The sequence below is a fragment of the Simochromis diagramma genome, unplaced genomic scaffold, assembly GCF_900408965.1.
Source record: "Simochromis diagramma unplaced genomic scaffold, fSimDia1.1 OVJJ01000321.1, whole genome shotgun sequence".
Lineage (NCBI taxonomy): Eukaryota > Metazoa > Chordata > Actinopteri > Cichliformes > Cichlidae > Simochromis > Simochromis diagramma.
This window is the reverse complement of record NW_024386772.1, coordinates 17567503-17581349: the sequence shown is the minus strand read 5'-3', so window position 1 is coordinate 17581349 and position 13847 is coordinate 17567503. Positions and strand designations below refer to the sequence as shown.

Genomic DNA, 13847 nt, shown 5'->3' with positions numbered 1-13847 from the left:
TACGGTGGTGATAACAGCAGTTTCCTATGAACATCACCTAACGCTGTGCCACTGTACTGTGCATACGATGACACTCTGAAGGCTGCTGGGATCATAACAGCAGTAAGACAACTGAACCCTGCACCCTTTCCACAGAGGTGTTTCTCTGCAGAGTGTGGACAATTAAGGAGTCATAAATATCCCCCTCACAGGACGAAGGCTTGAATGGGGTAATGAGAGGCCATAAAACTAGAGTGCTGAGAAGTCTGCAGCTTGGAAATAGCTGAGACCCATGTTGACAAACAACAAAACCAACTGGATGCAGTTTGCCATGAGATGAGATCAATGAGGAATGGGATAACTGCTAATACATTTGTTAAACTGTGTACCTTTTCAGTAATTTAGGGTGATTTGACATATGCTGAGTATAAAAATGTTTGCATTGAAACTGTCAGACATGAGGTATTCATACCTGGGAACTTTTCTAGCATAAAGGTCAAAAACGGGAGAATGTTAGAGTTTGTATTGTTGATTGTCATTTATGCTTAGAAATATTTACTTATATATGCTTAGAGTTTTGTAATTAGTTGTAGATTGGTAGAGGTTTTGATCCTTGATAGTCTGCAAACTTTGTGTGTATTAGACAGCACTTTGGGAGCATGAGAGGTCATACCGTGTCTTATTGTTTTACGGCAGGATCAACGTAGTTGCGTCTGTTCTAGTCTAAGTGCTCTTTGTTTAGATGAACTGCAGGACTTCCTCACCGTGTTATCTAGGATGAACCATCTAGGGTGAGGGGGAGGCTACCCTCTTCCTGACCAAGGATGTTTGACCCTTTGATCAGCAGTCCACACACACACACACACACACACACACACACACACACACACACACACACACACACACACACACACACACACAGGCAAGGTACTCTTTGTGTTTATGTAAGACGTCATATGTTAATGAACCTATGCATATTCATGTAACCTCAATAAAAGGACAGTGTACGGGAGAACGGACGAGAGCAACTGGGGTCAAGCGAAGGAACGGTGCCTGTCCGGTTCTCTCCCGTGCACGAGAAACATGAAGAAGCTTGCCTACTTGTGTCTTGCTTTGCAGTGTAATTATATTGTCTTCAACGTTCCAGCGGATAGATTCAAGCTACAAACCTATCAATCGTCTGTCGGGTCTCTGGTTATTCTGTGACTGATGGTAGCTATGGAACATGTTGGATCAGACAGCGTGATGGAAAACAAATGGATTGGATTTTCTGCATATGGTCTGATGGGAGCACTGACAAAAATGATGCTTTAAAGAACAAGTTCAGCATCAGCAGAGACACTTCTGCTCAAACAGTGACAATAACAGGACAGAATCTGCAGCCTGAGGACACAGCTGTTTATTACTGTGCACGTTACCACACAGTGATACAAACCACTGACAGACCTGCACAAATACTCAGCAACACACAAGACATAGACTTGACAATTATAGTATTATTGAAAATACTACTCTCAGTCAGTCCAAGGGTGTTTACTATCTCCAGAGAGAACAGTAAAAAGCGGTGTTTATTACTGTACTTGATATCACCAGAAAATTCAGTCAGTTGAGTGACTGTACAAAATCCTTTAATACTTAAAATTGCTGAATGACATTTCATTTTCATTCAGGTCAGGTCATGAACAAAAGTGACAGCCCAACATTCACACTGTAGGACAGGACTATTGTTATTAACTTTTTGAGATTTAGTTGTTTTGTTATCATAAAATTATACCTTAGATTATAAAATTAAAAAACAAACAAAAAAAAAACTGATCTTGACCTTAAAAAAATAATTTTCAGAGACAACAACAGACATCAGCTGCTCAGATGAACAGTCTGAAGACTCTGCTGTTTATTATTGAGTGCTATCGAGTGCTACAGTTTAACAGCAGCACAAATAATTTAGAAGGAAAGTGTATTATGTTGATTTTATTGGAATTTTACTCTGACACATATAATCACAAAAATAAAATAAAAAAATAAAAAGGTGTTGCGAAAATTATTTTTTTCAGAGGAAACATAACGAGACACTTAAAAGACTGCTCATGACACCTTAATACACATATTAGATCTGAACTATGACCAAAAATAATGGGAGAAAAGCTAAATTATAAAAATAAGTTTTCAGCAGTTGTTTAAAAGAAACCACAGATTCAACCAACATGATGGACTAATATATAACCTCAAAAGCATGGTCACTTCTGGAGCATGGAACAGTTAAGAATTCCTGATCAGACAATTGGATAGGCTGACTACTGGAATAACATCTCAGCCTGGTTGTTTAAGGCCTCATACAAATTTGAAATAACATGTGAGTGCTTTAAAAAGGAAAAAAATCAGCTTTGTTGACACCAACTGTGGATTCTTTTGGCCACAATAATCTTCTAATGACAGCTGGATATTTTGTTTACAATCCTAAACAACACAAAGAGTTAGCTTACTAAAATTACCAGTCTTTTAATTTGCGTTCCCAAGCTGCTCTTTTGCCTGGGAAGCAGTCCTGTCTGTCCTACCAGGAGCCTCAGCATGTCATGATTCTGTGTCTTGGACCCAGCATTTTGAGTTTTGAGTCCTTCTGTATTATTATTATCATAACTTAAGTTTCTTTAGTTAGTCTTGCATTTATTATTATTTTTTCTTTTATCTCCCTAACCTGTCATCTCCTTTCGTGTCCCTCTCTCTCTCTTCATTTGTTTCTCTTCCTTAACTTTTTCTTTCTCCCCCCTTTTGTGTCTCTTCCCACCCATCTAGTTTCCTGTGTCTTCCTTCCTCCCGGCCCCTGTTTCCTGTTTTATTTTGACAGTCTTACCTCCCATGTTAAGTGTATTCAGTTTTGCTTCCCCTGTGTTGTTAGTCTATTCGTCCCAGCTGTGTTTGCATGTGTGTGTGTGTGTGTAGTGTCAGGTCTCCTAGCTCCTAGTTTTCATGGTTGTGTTTCATGTCTTAGATTCTTAGTCTTTTGTGTTTAGTTTCTTCTCCATTTGCATTTTTGTTTCTGTTCTCAGGCAGCCTCTGAATAAACGGCTCATTTCTGTTAAACCCAAGTTCCAGCCTGTTGATTGTCTGCGTTTGGGTCCGACTCTGTTCTGCAGTAGCAGATTGTGACACAGAGAACTGAGCATGTCATTAAAACAACTACTGCTTTTTGCTATTATTATTATTATTAGTAGTAGTATTGAAGTTGTTGTTGTTTGTTTTTATTGTTGATGTTTAAGCACTAAAGAATTTTAACAACTTAAAAAATTTTAAAAAACTACAATTATAAAATTCTGACTATGTCAAGAAGTAAAAATAAAAAAGCCTTTGCATTATTCATGAAATTACTTAAGTTTGCACAAGCTAAATGTAAAATGTATATAATACAGAGTAAAAAAGATGGTCGATATTACAGCTTTATCCTACAATAAAGAGGAGTCCTTGCAAAACTCAGATGTCTTCTACCATTACTTATCTGACTGCAGAGAGAGACAACAACAGAGGACTCAATTTATCAGGATGGACTGTAAGACAGGGCTGCTGCTTTTAGCTCTATGCTGGTCAGGTGAGGATGCAATAAAATTGTTTTCAAAAACCTATCAATTTACAGCAGTTACTTTTTTCTTTTTTTGTCTTGATAGGTGTTGATGGTCAGATTCTGACAGAATCTGAATCCAATGCTTAAAAGAGAATCTCACAGACTGACCTGCACAGCTTCTGGATTCACATTCAGCAGCTACGCTATGGCCTGGATCAGGCAGGGTCCTGGAAAAGGACTGGAGTGGGTTGCCTCGGTTGACAATGGTATTGGTGCCAGAAAATATTACTCTCAGTCAGTTCAAGGTCGATTTACCATCTCCAGAGACAACAACAGACAGCAGGTGTATCTGCAGATGGACAATCTGAGAAATGATAATTCTGCTGTGTGTTATTGTGCTTGATATCCACAGTGACTCAAGCCAGCTGAGCAGATGTACAAAATCATACAAAAATTAACATTACTGGAGTGAGATTTCATGTTCACTCAGGTGATTCAGTGAAACTCTGCGCACTTGATAATACAATTATTAGCAAGAAAAGCCCAAAACTCACTACAATGACTCTGATACAGTTAACATGGTTCATCTCATGTTGAAGATTACCTGCAGAGCAGAAAGCAAATAGACTAGATTTTCTGCATATGGTCTGATGGGAGCAGTAGCAAAAATGATGCTTTAAAGAACAAGTTCAGCATCAGCAGAGACACTTTTGCTCAAACAGTGACAATAACAGGACAGAATCTGGAACCTGAAGACACCACTGACAGACCTGCACAAATTCTCAGCAACAAGCAACAAGCTCCTGTTCTTCATATTTAACCAAACCCTGTGGTCAGGTAGACTGATGATAAGCAGTTCTTCATCTTGTGTTCATCATATTCAGGGCTCTAGGAAAACAATTGGGATGCCTCTCACTCTTCCGCCCGGAACAACTTTTTAATTGGGTGAATTCTTGTAGAAAGAGCACAACAAACAACAAATGCAAAACATATGCACACATTCAGAATCATTCATCTTGAGCGGTGTCTGATTAGTTTTAAGTGCAGCTGCAGTTTAACCTTCTGACAAATTGTATTCAAATTGCAGCCATGGATGGAATGGCTCGCATATGTACAAGCATCAAAGAGATGTCAACATATTTATATTGGCAAAGAACAAAAATTAAACATTCAAATTATGTAATGAAATGCAAATGCGGAGTCCCTTTATTCAAATAGACATCAAGAACTTCCTCATAATTGAAGTCAAGTGTGTGACCGCATCACTGAGGGGAGAGAAGCAGTTCAAGTTCAAGATCAACCATGTTCTCTTTATCGCTGATGTTGCTGATAACAGCTGGATCCTGTAAGAAACTTTGTTGGATTCACTCAAATAAATATATATATATACAGTGGAAATGCTGAATAATCAGATGAGTAAAGACAAAGTTTATTTCTGTCCCCACAGGTGTGTACAGTATTGATCTCGTTCAGCCAGATTCAATGGTTATTCAGCCTGGACAGTCTTTGACCATCACCTGTCAGGTCTCTGGTTATTCTTTAACTAGCCATGGAACAGCTTGGGTCAGACAGCGTGAAGGAAAACAACTGGAGTGGATTCTCATCATATGGGGTGGTGGGAGCATTGACAAAAATGATGCTTTAAAAAACAAGTTCAGCGTCAGCAGAGACACTTCTGCACAAACACTGACAATAACAGGACAGAATCTGCAGCCCGAGGACACAGCTGTTTATTACTGTGCACGTATGGACACAGTGATACAAACCACTGACAGACCATCACAAATACTCAGCAACATACAACACACATCCATACATGTGCTGTAAAGGGGATATGAATAAAGAGTTTGTTGAAAGGGCAGTTTACCATTTCCAAAAACGACAGTAAATTTATATGTAAATAGGCATACAAACACTGCTTTTTACCAACAGAAAATAAATAACAAATAAAATAAAAAAACTGACTCACATACTGTATATGTCTCTCTGTCTGCAGCGGTGCTACCTGAAGTTGTGAATCAGGTGGAGAAGTGGAAAAAGGCACTGCTGGTAGTAATTCTGGTCCACTAGTATCTCATAATAATTTTTAGAATCTAATATCAACCCTGGAATTGAGCTGTTCTTAGCAGCTGGGTGTGACTCTAAAAATATCCTATACTAACAGTACCAGAAGCTCTTCTTTCTTCTTCTTTATTAATGTAACTTTTACAAAAATATGTCCAATATGTCAGTAAATTATTTTTTAAACTCTTTTTAAACTTTTCGTAGCAGCTACTTGAAGGTTTTACTTTTTTTTAAATGGACTACACTATCAACACACTGACATTAAAAGGGCAGAATCTGCAACTTGCAGACATTGCTGTGTATAACTGTACCCCACAGCCACAGTAACACAAAGTGCCTGTGTATTTGTAGCATAGAGTCACCAGAGGAGGTGCTCTCAGACCGCTATTGAGTTTAGTGAACAGTACTGAGAAACCAAGTTTAACACAGTTTCAGATGTAAAGTTTTTAAAAGCCTCCATCAGATAGAAATTAGTTCCTTTGCCTTTCTCAATGGCAGTGTTAATTTCAACATGCATATAGAGGACAAAAGCACCATTTAATATTGTGATATGCTTCCTCCACATAAATATACTGCCATTAGTTTATATTTCTACTAAACTAAATTGTGAACTTAATGCAATTCTTGCTTCAGCATCATAAACACAGGAATGCTGTCAAATAAATGTGGAATCAATTGGCTCAGTGGGATTAGCAGTGCATCCAAAAGTGTGACACTGTGAGTTTTCATCACTCGAGTGGTATATTTTTTTTCATTCTCATTACTTTCTCAAGGCACTTTTCTTATTTAGTTTTGTTTATTTTGTTTTAAGTAAGAAACCAGTTGTTAAACAGAAGCTTTGTCTTGATAGAAAGTCTAAGCACCTCAAGGTGACATTTAAGTAACATCTGGAAATAGGTTTAACTTTCATTTTGAAACTATTTTTCAAACATGACTAGCAGCCAATGGTTATCTGACGTCAAAATGTTTGCTGTGAGCAAAGTAAAAAACCCACATTTTCAGAGGTGTCTGCACAATCCATTTACTTGTTTGTGTGTACCCATTTTTATGGGTACACACAAACTGATTTTTAACTGATTTTTTTTTTTTTTTTTTTTTATTTGAATTTTATTGAATTTTATTTTATTTTATTTGTATTCTTTCACTTATTGTTGCATGTGTGTTGTTGCTGCCTGTGTTTGAGTAATTTCTGTAACTGTGAGACACCTGCTGCTGCCTATCTTGGCCAGGTCTCCCTTGAAAAAGAGGTTTTTAATCTCAATGGGATTTTCCTGGTTAAATAAAGGTTAATAAATAAATAAATGGCCAGTATTTGGATGTTGATAGTCCGGTGTGTCTCTGGCAGTTCTTCATATTTGTCTGAGCTGAAGGTGATCACATGAGCAAACTTAATAAGCCACTGTGTTTAGATAGGCTGATGGTAATTAGTTTGTTTTTGTTACTTATGTGGGAATCATTTGGGCTCATGCCTGTGACTATAAAGCAATGAAAAAATGACACAGAGATGCCCACAGTTTTGATCATTTTCTCCACATCTATCTAGAACTTTTTTTTCATCCTGTTATATTCTTGAAGAAAGAGCAATGCAAATAGCTGTAAAAAGACAATTACATTTTTGATAGTGAGAAGCTCAAAATGCAGGTTCAGTTTATCCTATTGATGCAAAGTAGCAAACTGATATAAGATTTTTTAGTTTTGTGTTATGTTTATTTGTAGCTTCATTTAAAGGAAGAAGAGCTTGTGAATTGGAACCAACACAGGAAGAGAGATTGAAGCCATATGTGCAGAGGAATGCGGTGACATACGATACTACCTCCTGTTTTAACAGACAAGCTGGCGCTCTCTCTCTCTTTCTCTCCTTTTATGGGAATGTCTGAATTTCTATACATACCAAGTTACCTCCTTTTTCAGCAGATAAGCGAAAGGTTTTCTCCTTTTAAGGAAATATTATCAGTTCCATACATGCCACTCCTACTGCTGTGGAAACGTGCTTGAAGTATAAATAAAGCATGTTCTGAATGCCCTGGGCGGTTTCTCTGTGTCACATCTGTTGAGCAGTGACCGCCCATGCGCATGTAAAAAAAATAGATATCTGAGTTGTAAGTTTCTTTGCCTTCTAACAAATTTCTCCTCACACAAACAAAAAGAGACGTGAGATCTATAGTAATGTTTTCATTTCTCTAGATCTATGAAGTGTAGATCTGTACAGATCTATATAGTCTGATCTAGTTTTCAGAATTGATGAGACTGAAAATGAGAGATCAAGTTTAAAAAGAAAAATCACACTTTTTACACCAGAGAAAATGTAGCATATAAAAAATGAACTGAAAAAAAATATGGAAAGTAGACAATTTTCCAATTCCACTGAAACTTCACATTGAATTTTCGCAATGCAAATGCAAAGCCCTTTTATTTAAATAACCACCATGAACTTTCTCACAACTGTGAAGCCTGTGACTGCTTCAATGAGAGGACAGAAGAGTTTTATCATCAACCATGTTCTCAGTGGCTCTGATCCTGCTGCTGGCTGCTGTATTCTGTGAGAAGATTTCCTGAATTCACAACACTAAATACAATAGAAATGCTAAATACTTCAATGAATAATGGTTTAAATGCTGATTTCTGTCTCCACAGGTGTGTACAGTATTGATCTCATCCAGGCAGATTCAATGATTGTGCAGTCTGGACAGTCTTTGACCATCACCTGTCGAGTCTCTGGTTATTCTTTGACTGACAGCAGCTATGCAACAAGCTGGATCAGACAGCGGGAAGGAAAACAAATGGATTCGATTTTTACCATGTGGTCTGGTGGAAGCACTGCCAACAATGATGCTTTAAAGAACAAGTTCAGCTATGAGCAGAGACATTTCTGCTCAAACAGTGACAATAACAGGACAGAATCTGCAGCCTGAAGACACAGCTGTTTATTACTGTGCACGTACCTTACAGTGATACAAACCACTGACAGACCTGCACAAACACTCAGCAACCAGCAACACACCACATTAGGTGTTTTGTAAATATGATTATTAGTGATTATTAGTATGTAAACATATTTAACTAACTTTGGTTCAAACTATAAACTGATCTGAACAAATAAACCTCTTCCTAGTAGAACCACATACTATAAATCTCAACCAATATAAAATAAAATAAAAATAATTAACAATAAGAATTGTGCCACATTAAAATGTGCTGCTCCGCCTCTTTATGCCTCCTCTGACCCTCCTCATTCCTCCGACCCTTCATTGGCATTTTTTAAATCATTCATTTAGCAAAAGGAACAATAAAGTACTACGAAAACACTTCACTACACATAAACCTTAATGTGTCAAAAATTATTTTTTTTATTCTGCAGAGAAATATCCTTCGTCAGTCTTATATGGATCACTATTACTGCTGCAGATGTTTAAGGTTGAGCTTGTTTCAAGCACTTTATATTGTCTGAAATCTGCAGTTATGCTCCATATTCTATAAAATCATAGCTTTGTAGTATCTGTCCTGTGATTACCACAGCAGCTTGAACTAAAACTAAATATTTTCAGTATATTAATAAAATATCACAACTTATTAAAAAGGTTACCAAGTTTCTAAATGAGTTATTAAATATTTTGTGGGGTTTTTTGTAATGTAATTTGGCTGAGGTGGTTACTGAGAGAAAACTCACATGTTATGATAAATGCTAGAGCCTGTAGGGTGCACGTATAGAACATGCTTTATTCAAACATTCATTCCTATGCCAAAATGTGTCTCATTAGTAGATGGCCTGCTCTGCCTTTCGAAATTCTTCTGGGCAAGGAGATTAAAAACTCACCTATTATTAAAACATAACTGACATGTTGTATAAATTTTCCCAGTGACATGAAGTAATCAGAGGAGTTTAATTGTGATAAGATGCTGGCTGCCAGAATTACAGTAATTAGAAAAGACCAAGACCAAGAATTCATTCATTAGTTATCTACACAGAGGTTTCATTGCTGCTCAATGTGGGATTTTTTGTTGATTCTTTTTTTTGCTTTAGTACAGTGTAAAAATCACTGTGTGGACTTCAGCAAGGAAGATATTTTCCCCCTTATTTTAAAATCATTTTTATGCTAATTTCTGTTAATACACTTGCTAGTCCAATATCTCAATTTTTAGGAAAACTCTGACACTCATTACAACACCTAACAATTGCATATTAAGTGCCTTTTTGATTTTTCTGTTTGCTGTTTTTTTTTTTTCATGTACCTGACAGAAATGAGTATATTATGAAAACAGTTGTTCAGCATATGCATTGCAAACACAATGTGCACACTCGTTTCAGCTTAGTCTGTGCAGTGAGGAGGAGCCAATGCAAAACTGAGGTGTCTTTCACTTCTACTTATCTGCCTGTAGAGACGATGACAGATCAGTGGACTCACAGTTTGAATGATGGAGTGTAGGACAGGGTTGCTGCTTTTAACTCTCTGCTGGGCAGGTCAAGAACTTTTTTTGTGTTAATACAGTCAGAGCTTTCGAACTAAAAGCCTGTCTTAAAAGATTATTTTCTTTTTGATTTTACAGGTGTTGATGGTCAGACTCTGACTGAGTCTGAATCAGTGATTAAAAGGCCTGGAGAATCCCACACACTGACCTGTACAGCCTCTGGATTCACATTCAGTAGCTACTGGATGGCCTGGGTCAGACAGGCTCCTGGAAAAGGACTGGAGTGGATTGCAAGCAATTATGACAGTAGCAACATCTACTATTCTCAGTCATTTCGAGGCCGGTTCACCATCTCCAGAGACAACAGCAAACAGCAGCTGTATCTGCAGATGAACAGTCTGAAGACTGAAGACTCTGCTGTTTATTACTGTGCTCGACACTCACAGTGACAGGAAGTAGTTAAACAGCTGTACAAAATCCTCCCAAGTGCATGTTAAATTAAAAAGGAAAAGAAGAGTGTCCTAATAAGCAGTATATAAAAATAGACTGACTGTCACAATATGCTTATTGCTTATTGCTAACTGCTGTAAATAATTTGTTGGCCTATAATATGTGAAATATATGTCAAATGTATTCGTCACATATGATATCAAGTCTTCTTAAGCCACAAAAAATATTCCTGTCACAAGGAAGTCGCTGCAATTTTTTACCATGCAAAGTGACTTTCAAATCTCCTGTATTTATCGAGTTAAAAAGACTCGTTGACATTAAAAATTTCTAATCAAAGAAATACATTTACAGTACTATGCAAAAGTCTTGAGTCACCTCTTTCCAGGGAGTCAGACTTTTTTGTATTTTTTAAAGTGCTCTTTAGCAATAGTTCTCCAGTCTTTCTTAAGGTGGTTCTTTACCTAACCATTTCCAGATGATTTTCTTTGGGTTTTTTTTGGTTCAGCCAATTATCATTCACCACTTATCAAAAGCATCCTCCCACACGGGAGCCAGTTTTGTGTCTATAGATAAACAGACTATCAACAATTAGTTACAAACCAATTTTAAATGGTTTATATACAGTTTGTACTGTATGTAGTATATGCTGTTAAGTGCCAGGAGAATTGCCATTATTTACAGATTGTGGACACCAAACAACCTCTAGCAAGAAGATGACACAACACAGAAGGGCTAACTCGGCAGGCCAGCCTATTTACACCTACAGGCCGGTGGTCACTCTTTCAGTGATGAGGATGCACAGATCCTGGACAAGAAGGAACACTGGTTTGAGCGAGGAGTCAGGGAGGACATTTATGTAAAAACATGAAAGATCATCTATGCAATCCCAGCATCTTATAATGCTGTGATTCAAGCCACTCCCCAACTCTTTGTGATCAGCGTTAATGACAATTTGTTAATAAACATGGAATTAACCTCTCAGCCCATTGTTGATAAGTGGTGCTAGTTTCAGTCATTGTGCAAATGCACTGTTTACAAGGTTGGGAAAACCTGCACTCAGCTGAGACTAAAGAAGTCACTTGGACGAGTTCCCCCCATTGAAAACACAACATCCAGACTAACAGAATTAACTTTTTAGGGTTTTAGACACTTTCTTACTACCCGTCTGTTGCATAAACACATTATTTGTGCAATTTCATTAGTTAAATCTTTGAAAAATGCAAAAAATAACAGCTTGACAGGTATGAAGTAGTATTTTTGCAACATTTTTCCTAAACAGCTATTAGCTGTTCACACTTAAAATTTTATAAATTTTGTAAATGTGGGAATAAAACATGTGTTATTTTTTTGGAATTTGAATTCACGTGAATTTGAGTAAAAGCTTTTTAATGATTAATCACTTCTCCTACTTCTGTTCTCCTACTTTGTAGGTGGAGTCAATGCAAATGTTTAGATGTCTTCACCTCTACTTATCTGCCTGCTGAAAATGAACAGACAGAGTTAAACAAGATGGACTGTAGGACAGTATTGCTACTTTTGACTGTCTGCTGTGCAGGTAGAACTTTCCACTAATTACATGTTCTCATGATATTCTAGCTTAAAAATAAATTATTTGTTATCGTCCTGTTTATTTCTGTTGACAGGTGTTGATGGTCAGACTCTGACACAATCTGAACCTGCAGTTAAAAGACCAGGAGATTCCCACACACTGACCTGTACAGGCTCTGGATTCACATTCAGCAGCTATGATATGAACTGGATCACACAGGCTCCTGGAAAAGGACTGGAGTGGATTGTTCACATCTGGGGCAGTGATAGCACTACTTACTACTCTCAGTCAGTCCAAGGCCGTTTTACAATCTCCAGAGACAACAACAGGCAGCAGCTGCATCTGCAGATGAACAGTCTGAAGACTCTGTTTATTATTGTGCTCGACAACCACAGTGACTGAAGTTCTTTGAGCAGCTGTACACAATCCAATGCTATCTCCTGATTACTACAGGTTTCTTGCATGATTATTGTTCTTATTTTGAGTCATTCATATGGTTCAGTTTAACTTTTTATTTGTACTACCTGTTATACCTGTTACCTGTTAGCTTGTTTTAATCAATTTTAAATCATGCTTTTTATTTGTTTTTGTTTCTAATGTCTCTGTAAAGCACTTTGAATCACCTTGTTGTTGAATTGTGCTATACAAATAAACTTGCCTTGCCTTGCCTATATGTAAGCCGTGTGCTGGCAAGAGAGGACCCAAAGTGCAGGCTCATGGAAGTGGAAGGTAAACTCAGACTGACATTTATTGTAAAACACAACAAAAAAACAAAACAGAAAACTACAAAAACTAAACAGGCTGACAGGCAGACCACACAGCAGGATAAAACAGTAGCTCACGACACAGACAAAGGAAAACACAGGGCTTAAATACACAGAGGGAGCAATCAGGGAATGAGAGACAGAAGGGAAACACAGCTGGGGCAAATCAGGGCTAATGAGACAGGGGAAGCAAAACCTGATACAATAACCTGAGACATAGACTTCCAAGTAAAACAGGAAACATAACACAGAGATGAAGACTTAAAAAGGCGATACAGCGGAGACAGAGCAACTAAGGAGCACAGACAGAAACCAGAACTCTAAGAAAGAAACCAAAAGACTAGAAAAGATAAATAATGTCATGAATTGCTGTGTGGCAGGCAGGCAAGCAGGAGTGGTGGATCCAAAATGCAGGACTCAGACACAGAAGTACAACTTAAAGCGCAGCTTTATTGCTGGGAAAAACCTCTTACTAAACTAAACTCACCAAAAGAAAAACAAAAGTCTGAACAGAGGAACCAAGGACTGAAACACTGGAAAAGAAATACTAAACTGGAGCAGGAGACTAAACACTAGGAACATAGAAGCAGAACACACACAGCTAGTTGAGGGTACGACGCAACACTGACACAGAGAGACACAGGGCTTAAATACACAGACGGTAGTAATCAAGGGATGAGAGACAGGAGGGGAACACACCTGGGAGAAATCACAGCTGACGAGACAGGTGAAACGTAAACTGAGCACACTCACATAAGACACAGACCTTCACAATAAAACAGGAAACTCAGACACAGGGAACCAGACAAGACGCTGAATTGAACAGACAGATTCACAAACAGACGGGGTGACACCATAGACAGACAGAGATACAGATGCAGACTCAGAGGCAGACCGAAGAGAACACAAACAATAATAATCATCATAATAATAAACTAGAAAACGATAATAAGAAACTTAAAGTGCTGGGTCACCGACCCAGGACCATGACAAATAACATCAAAATCAAAGTTCAATAATAACGTAACTCGTGAAATACTACTGACTTATTTTGCGGTGTTTATTTTATTCATGATGA

At 37.7% G+C, this 13847-nt stretch overlaps 2 protein-coding genes, 1 long non-coding RNA gene and 1 pseudogene across 4 annotated transcripts in view; 3 read left to right on the top strand and 1 right to left on the bottom strand.

Moving 5' to 3' along the window:
* The window catches only part of LOC120747509 (immunoglobulin epsilon heavy chain), a 438017-nt gene that overhangs the window by 51169 nt on the left and 373001 nt on the right, over window positions 1-13847 (top strand). The window lies entirely within an intron of this gene.
* The window catches only part of LOC120713955 (immunoglobulin mu heavy chain-like), a 539092-nt gene that overhangs the window by 159674 nt on the left and 365571 nt on the right, over window positions 1-13847 (top strand). The window lies entirely within an intron of this gene.
* The window catches only part of LOC120714171, a 514712-nt gene that overhangs the window by 140535 nt on the left and 360330 nt on the right, over window positions 1-13847 (bottom strand). The gene's annotated exons all lie outside the window — the stretch shown is intronic.
* On the top strand, window positions 3517-3938 carry LOC120714155 (annotated as a pseudogene).